This window comes from Oncorhynchus masou, unplaced genomic scaffold, assembly GCF_036934945.1.
Source record: "Oncorhynchus masou masou isolate Uvic2021 unplaced genomic scaffold, UVic_Omas_1.1 unplaced_scaffold_949, whole genome shotgun sequence".
NCBI classification, from domain to species: domain Eukaryota; kingdom Metazoa; phylum Chordata; class Actinopteri; order Salmoniformes; family Salmonidae; genus Oncorhynchus; species Oncorhynchus masou.
In genome coordinates, this window is record NW_027015986.1 from 5890 (window position 1) to 11899 (window position 6010).

General features: G+C 46.9%; 1 long non-coding RNA gene across 2 annotated transcripts; it reads left to right on the forward strand.

Annotated features, from left to right (window-relative positions):
• Positions 1-1253: 1253 nt before the first annotated feature.
• Positions 1254-5592, forward strand: LOC135538375 (uncharacterized). 2 transcript variants are annotated; one of them, XR_010455414.1, is made up of 4 exons: positions 1254-1286; positions 2159-2316; positions 2442-2501; positions 2733-5587. It is a non-coding gene; the product is annotated as an uncharacterized LOC135538375 (long non-coding RNA). The 2 variants fall into 2 exon arrangements; XR_010455413.1 differs by lacking the exon at positions 1254-1286 and having other exon boundaries at positions 2125-2316; positions 2733-5592.
• Positions 5593-6010: the final 418 nt, after the last annotated feature.

The window sequence follows — 6010 nt, forward strand, 5'->3', positions numbered from 1 at the left end:
CTCTCTGTCCGTCCCCCTCTCTCTCTCTCTGTCCGTCCCCTCTCTCTCTCTCTGTCCGTCCCCTCTCTCTCTCTCTGTCCGTCCCCCCTCTCTCTCTCTCTGTCCGTCCCCTCTCTCTCTCTCTGTCCGTCTCTCTCTCTCTCTCTGTCCGTCCCCCCCTCTCTCTCTCTCTCTGTCCGTCCCTCTCTCTCTCTCTGTCCGTCCCCCCTCTCTCTCTCTCTGTCCGTCCTCTCTCTCTCTCTGTCGTGCCCCCCTCTCTCTCTCTGTCCGTCCCCCCTCTCTCTCTCTCTCTGTCCGACCCCCTCTCTCTCTGTCTCTCTCTCTGTCCGTCCCCCTCTCTCTCTCTCTCTGTCCGTCCCCCTCTCTCTCTCTCTGTCCGTCCCCCCTCTCTCTCTCTCTGTCCGTCCCCCTCTCTCGCTCTCTGTCCGTCTCTCGCTCTCTGTCCGTCCCTCGCTCTCGCTCTCTGTCCGTCCCCCTCTCTCTCTCTGTCCGTCCCTCTCTCTGTCCGTCCCTCTCTCTCTCTCTGTCCGTCCCTCTCTCTCTCTCTGTCCGTCCCTCTCGCTCTCTTTGTCCGTCCCTCTCTTTCTCTCTCTCTCTCTCCAGAGGTGTGTCTCTCTCTCTCTCTCTCTCTCTGTCGTCTCTCTCTCTCTCCAGAGGTATCAGTCTCTCTCTCTCCAGAGGTATCAGTCTCTCTCTGTCTCTCTCTCTCTCCCTCTCTCTCTCTCTCCAGAGTTATCAGTCTCTCTCTCTCCAGAGGTATCAGTCTCTCTCTCTCTCTCTCTCCAGAGGTATCAGTCTCTCTCTCTCTCTCTCTCTCTCTCTCTCTCTCTCTCTCTCTCTCTCTCTCTCTCTCTCTCTCTCTCTCTCTCTCTCTCTCCAGAGGTATCAGTCTCTCTCTCTCCAGAGGTATCAGTCTCTCTCTCCCTCTCTCTCTCTCTCCAGAGGTATCAGTCTCTCTCTCTCTCTCTCTCTCTCTCTCTCTCTCTCTCTCTCTCTCTCCCTCCAGAGGTATCAGTCTCTCTCTCTCTCTCTCTCTCTCTCTCCAGAGGTATCAGTCTCTCTCTCTCTCTCTCTCTCTCTCTCTCTCTCTCTCTCTCTCTCTCTCTCTCTCTCTCTCTCTCTCCAGAGGTATCAGTCTCTCTCTCTCTCTCTCCAGAGGTCTCTGTCTCTCTCTCTCTCTCTCTCTCTCTCCAGAGGTATCAGTCTCTCTCTCTCCAGAGGTATCAGTCTCTCTCTCTCTCTCTCTCTCTCTCCCTCCAGAGGTATCAGTCTCTCTCTCTCCAGAGGTATCAGTCTCTCTCTCTCTCTCTCTCTCTCTCTCCAGAGGTATCAGTCTCTCTCTCTCTCTCCAGAGGTATCAGTCTCTCTCTCTCTCTCTCCAGAGGTATCAGTCTCTCTCTCTCTCTCTCTCCAGAGGTATCAGTCTCTCTCTCCAGAGGTCTCTCTCTCTCTCTCTCTCTCCAGAGGTATCAGTCTCTCTCTCTCTCTCCAGAGGTATCAGTCTCTCTCTCTCTCTCTCTCTCTCTCCAGAGGTATCAGTCTCTCTCTCTCCAGAGGTATCAGTCTCTCTCTCTCCAGAGGTATCAGTCTCTCTCTCTCTCCAGAGGTATCAGTCTCTCTCTCTCTCTCTCCAGAGGTATCAGTCTCTCTCTCTCTCTCTCTGCAGAGGTATCAGTCTCTCTCTCTCTCCAGAGGTATCAGTCTCTCTCTCTCTCCAGAGGTATCAGTCTCTCTCTCTCTCCAGAGGTATCAGTCTCTCTCTCTCCAGAGGTATCAGTCTCTCTCTCTCTCCAGAGGTATCAGTCTCTCTCTCTCTCCAGAGGTATCAGTCTCTCTCTCTCTCCAGAGGTATCAGTCTCTCTCTCTCTCCAGAGGTATCAGTCTCTCTCTCTCTCTCTCTCTCTCTCCAGAGGTATCAGTCTCTCTCTCTCTCCAGAGGTATCAGTCTCTCTCTCTCTCCAGAGGTATCAGTCTCTCTCTCTCTCCAGAGGTATCAGTCTCTCTCTCTCTCCAGAGGTATCAGTCTCTCTCTCTCTCCAGAGGTATCAGTCTCTCTCTCTCCAGAGGTATCAGTCTCTCTCTCTCTCCAGAGGTATCAGTCTCTCTCTCTCTCCAGAGGTATCAGTCTCTCTCTCTCTCTCTCTCTCTCTCTCCAGAGGTATCAGTCTCTCTCCAGTATCAGTGTATCTTCAGACTTACCCAGCATCGTTGTCCGTCCTCTTCAGTCCTTTGGAGATGTGAGTCAGACTGTGTCTGAACTGAGAGAGAAACTAGAAGACTTCCTTAAAGGAGAATGGACCAAGATCTCCACTACAGGTGTGTTGAAAACGATAAGAACATCAACTTTAGACCATTGAAAGTTCCCTACTAGTCATATACATGTGGAATATGGTCTGATGATAACATTCCCTCTCTCTGTCAATGTGTTTGTGTGTCTGTAGTGAATATAGTGGATGTTGTACTGCCTCCAGAGCCCAAGACCAGAGAACAGTTGTTACAATGTGAGTCTCTTTATTGTGAAGTAACTAACAGTCTCTTTTTACTGACACTCCTAACAATCCCTCTAGAAATATATAGCAATAGTAGATCTAATCAAAGACTGGGTCTCTATCTGACTCCTCATATTTCTCTGATTTGATCTCTGCTGTGCTCTAATCAAAGACAGGGGAGATACAGTATCTGACTTAACTTATTGTTCTGACTCCCCTCATTGGTCTCTGCTCTTCTCCCAGATTCCTGTCAGCTCACACTGGACCCAAACACAGCACACACACGCCTCTCTCTGTCTGAAGGGAACAGAAAGGTGACACGTACAGACCAAGTCCAACCATATCCTGTCCATCCAGACAGATTCACCTACTGGTGTCAGGTTCTGTGTAGAGAGGGTCTGTCTGGACGCTGTTACTGGGAGGTGGAGAGGACTGGTGGTGTTGATACAGCAGTCTCATATAAAGACATCAGCAGAACAGGGAGAGATGGTGGATTTGGAGACAATAACAAGTCCTGGAGTTTATATTACGATAGTGTTGGTTATTGTTTCAGACACCATAATGTTGAGACTAAAGTATCAGGCCCTCAGTCCTCCAGAGTAGGAGTGTACCTGGATCACAAGGCAGGTACTCTGTCCTTCTACAGTGTCTCTGACACAATGACCCTCCTCCACAGAGTCCAGACCACATTCACTCAGCCCCTCTATCCTGGGTTTGGATTTTGTTATGGTCCTATTTTTTATGTCTCTGGTACTGCTGAGCTGGTTAGACTGTAGTAGGGTCCACATAGATACTAGTCATGCTGGTGTAGTCTATAGCTGAGCTGGTTAGACTGTAGTAGGGTCCACATAGATACTAGTCATGCTGGCGTAGTCTATAGCTGAGCTGGTTAGACTGTAGTAGGGTCCACATAGATACTAGTCATGCTGGTGTAGTCTATAGCTGAGCTGGTTAGACTGTAGTAGGGTCCACATAGATACTAGTCATGCTGGCGTAGTCTATAGCTGAGCTGGTTAGACTGTAGTAGGGTCCACATAGATACTAGTCATGCTGGTGTAGTCTATAGCTGAGCTGGTTAGACTGTAGTAGGGTCCACATAGATACTAGTCATGCTGGTGTAGTCTATAGCTGAGCTGGTTAGACTGTAGTAGGGTCCACATAGATACTAGTCATGCTGGTGTAGTCTATAGCTGAGCTGGTTAGACTGTAGTAGGGTCCACATAGATACTAGTCATGCTGGCGTAGTCTATAGCTGAGCTGGTTAGACTGTAGTAGGGTCCACATAGATACTAGTCATGCTGGTGTAGTCTATAGCTGAGCTGGTTAGACTGTAGTAGGGTCCACATAGATACTAGTCATGCTGGTGTAGTCTATAGCTGAGCTGGTTAGACTGTAGTAGGGTCCACATAGATACTAGTCATGCTGGTGTAGTCTATAGCTGAGCTGGTTAGACTGTAGTAGGGTCCACATAGATACTAGTCATGCTGGTGTAGTCTATAGCTGAGCTGGTTAGACTGTAGTAGGGTCCACATAGATACTAGTCATGCTGGTTTAGTCTATAGCTGAGCTGGTTAGACTGTAGTAGGGACCACATAGATACTAGTCATGCTGGTGTAGTCTATAGCTGAGCTGGTTAGACTGTAGTAGGGTCCACATAGATACTAGTCATGCTGGTGTAGTCTATAGCTGAGCTGGTTAGACTGTAGTAGGGTCCACATAGATACTAGTCATGCTGGTGTAGTCTATAGCTGAGCTGGTTAGACTGTAGTAGGGTCCACATAGATACTAGTCATGCTGGTGTAGTCTATAGCTGAGCTGGTTAGACTGTAGTAGGGTCCACATAGATACTAGTCATGCTGGTGTAGTCTATAGCTGAGCTGGTTAGACTGTAGTAGGGTCCACATAGATACTAGTCATGCTGGTGTAGTCTATAGCTGAGCTGGTTAGACTGTAGTAGGGTCCACATAGATACTAGTCATGCTGGTGTAGTCTATAGCTGAGCTGGTTAGACTGTAGTAGGGTCCACATAGATACTAGTCATGCTGGTGTAGTCTATAGCTGATCTGGTTAGACTGTAGTAGGGTCCACATAGATACTAGTCATGCTGGTGTAGTCTATAGCTGAGCTGGTTAGACTGTAGTAGGGACCACATAGATACTAGTCATGCTGGTGTAGTCTATAGCTGAGCTGGTTAGACTGTAGTAGGGTCCACATAGATACTAGTCATGCTGGTGTAGTCTATAGCTGAGCTGGTTAGACTGTAGTAGGGTCCACATAGATACTAGTCATGCTGGTGGTGAAGGTCCCCAGATGTGATGATTCATTCTGCTCTGTTTTATCTACAATGATTTAACTGATTTGATCTTCAGAAGAGGTTATGAATTAAAATTCAATGTTTTCATATTTTTGTAATTGCAATGTTTTAATCTTGTACATTTCCATGAATCATGATGTCTGGTGTTGATGTATATTGGTTGTCATTCAGAACCATTGATATGTTTTCTCAGTTGGTTCTCTGTCTCTATGTAATTCTCCTCAGTATCATTGATCAGCTTGTTGGCTCGGTCCTAATTGATGTGTTCTCTGTCACCTGGAGCTGCATGGAAAATGGTCCAGGAACTAAAGGACAATTCAGGACTAGTCAGCCCACTACAAGCTGGTATCACTTCCTTTCTACTAAACTATATGGTCTGGTTTCCCAGACACAGATGAATCCTAGTCCTGGACTAAACAGTATGTTCAATGTAGATGTCCAGGAAACCGGCCCTAAATGTGTCATCTTTCATCCTCCCATACTGCTCAGTCCAGCAACATTAAACCTGTCCAGCAGGTGGTGCTGTTGACCAAACAATAAAACCAGCAGATATCTTGACTTGCCACTCAGTATATCAGTAATGTTCAGAATAGTACTTTAATATCATTGGAGATTGATGGTCTTTTTAATCCACTATCCAGAGTCAGGAACAGATGAAGTTAGGTCTGCTACTGTTCAGTGATTAAATATGATTTATGGTGATGGGAAATAATAAAAAACACTCAACTTCATCTAGTAATAGTTTTCCTTTTGTTATTTATTCCAAGGTGTGTCTTTAACTTGTAAATGTATTGTGTGGAGGTGAGCTAGTGGTGTGGCTGATAGAATAGAATGAAGAGGGAGAAGGGGAGGAAGAGGGGAGGAGTGAAGGGCTGTTCAAGAAACCAGATGAGGAAGAGGAAGATGTTCAGGGGAATTACTGTCTCTGTTCCAAATGTTTCCCTATTCCCTACGTAGTGCACTACGGTGCTTCTGACCAGGTCTAAAGTAGTGTTCTACGTAGGGAATAGGGTGTAGATATATTACAATATCATGCTTTAGTGTTTGGCACAAAAATATATTAGATCTCCACCCCCCACTTCCTGTCTGTCATCCCCCAGTTCTGTTAAGACTTCCTCTCATTGAACGGGGCCTCATTCTAAATGGTCACTTTGTATTGATAGTCCATACTGGTCTTTACTATGGTTCTACATACAGTACCTGTATT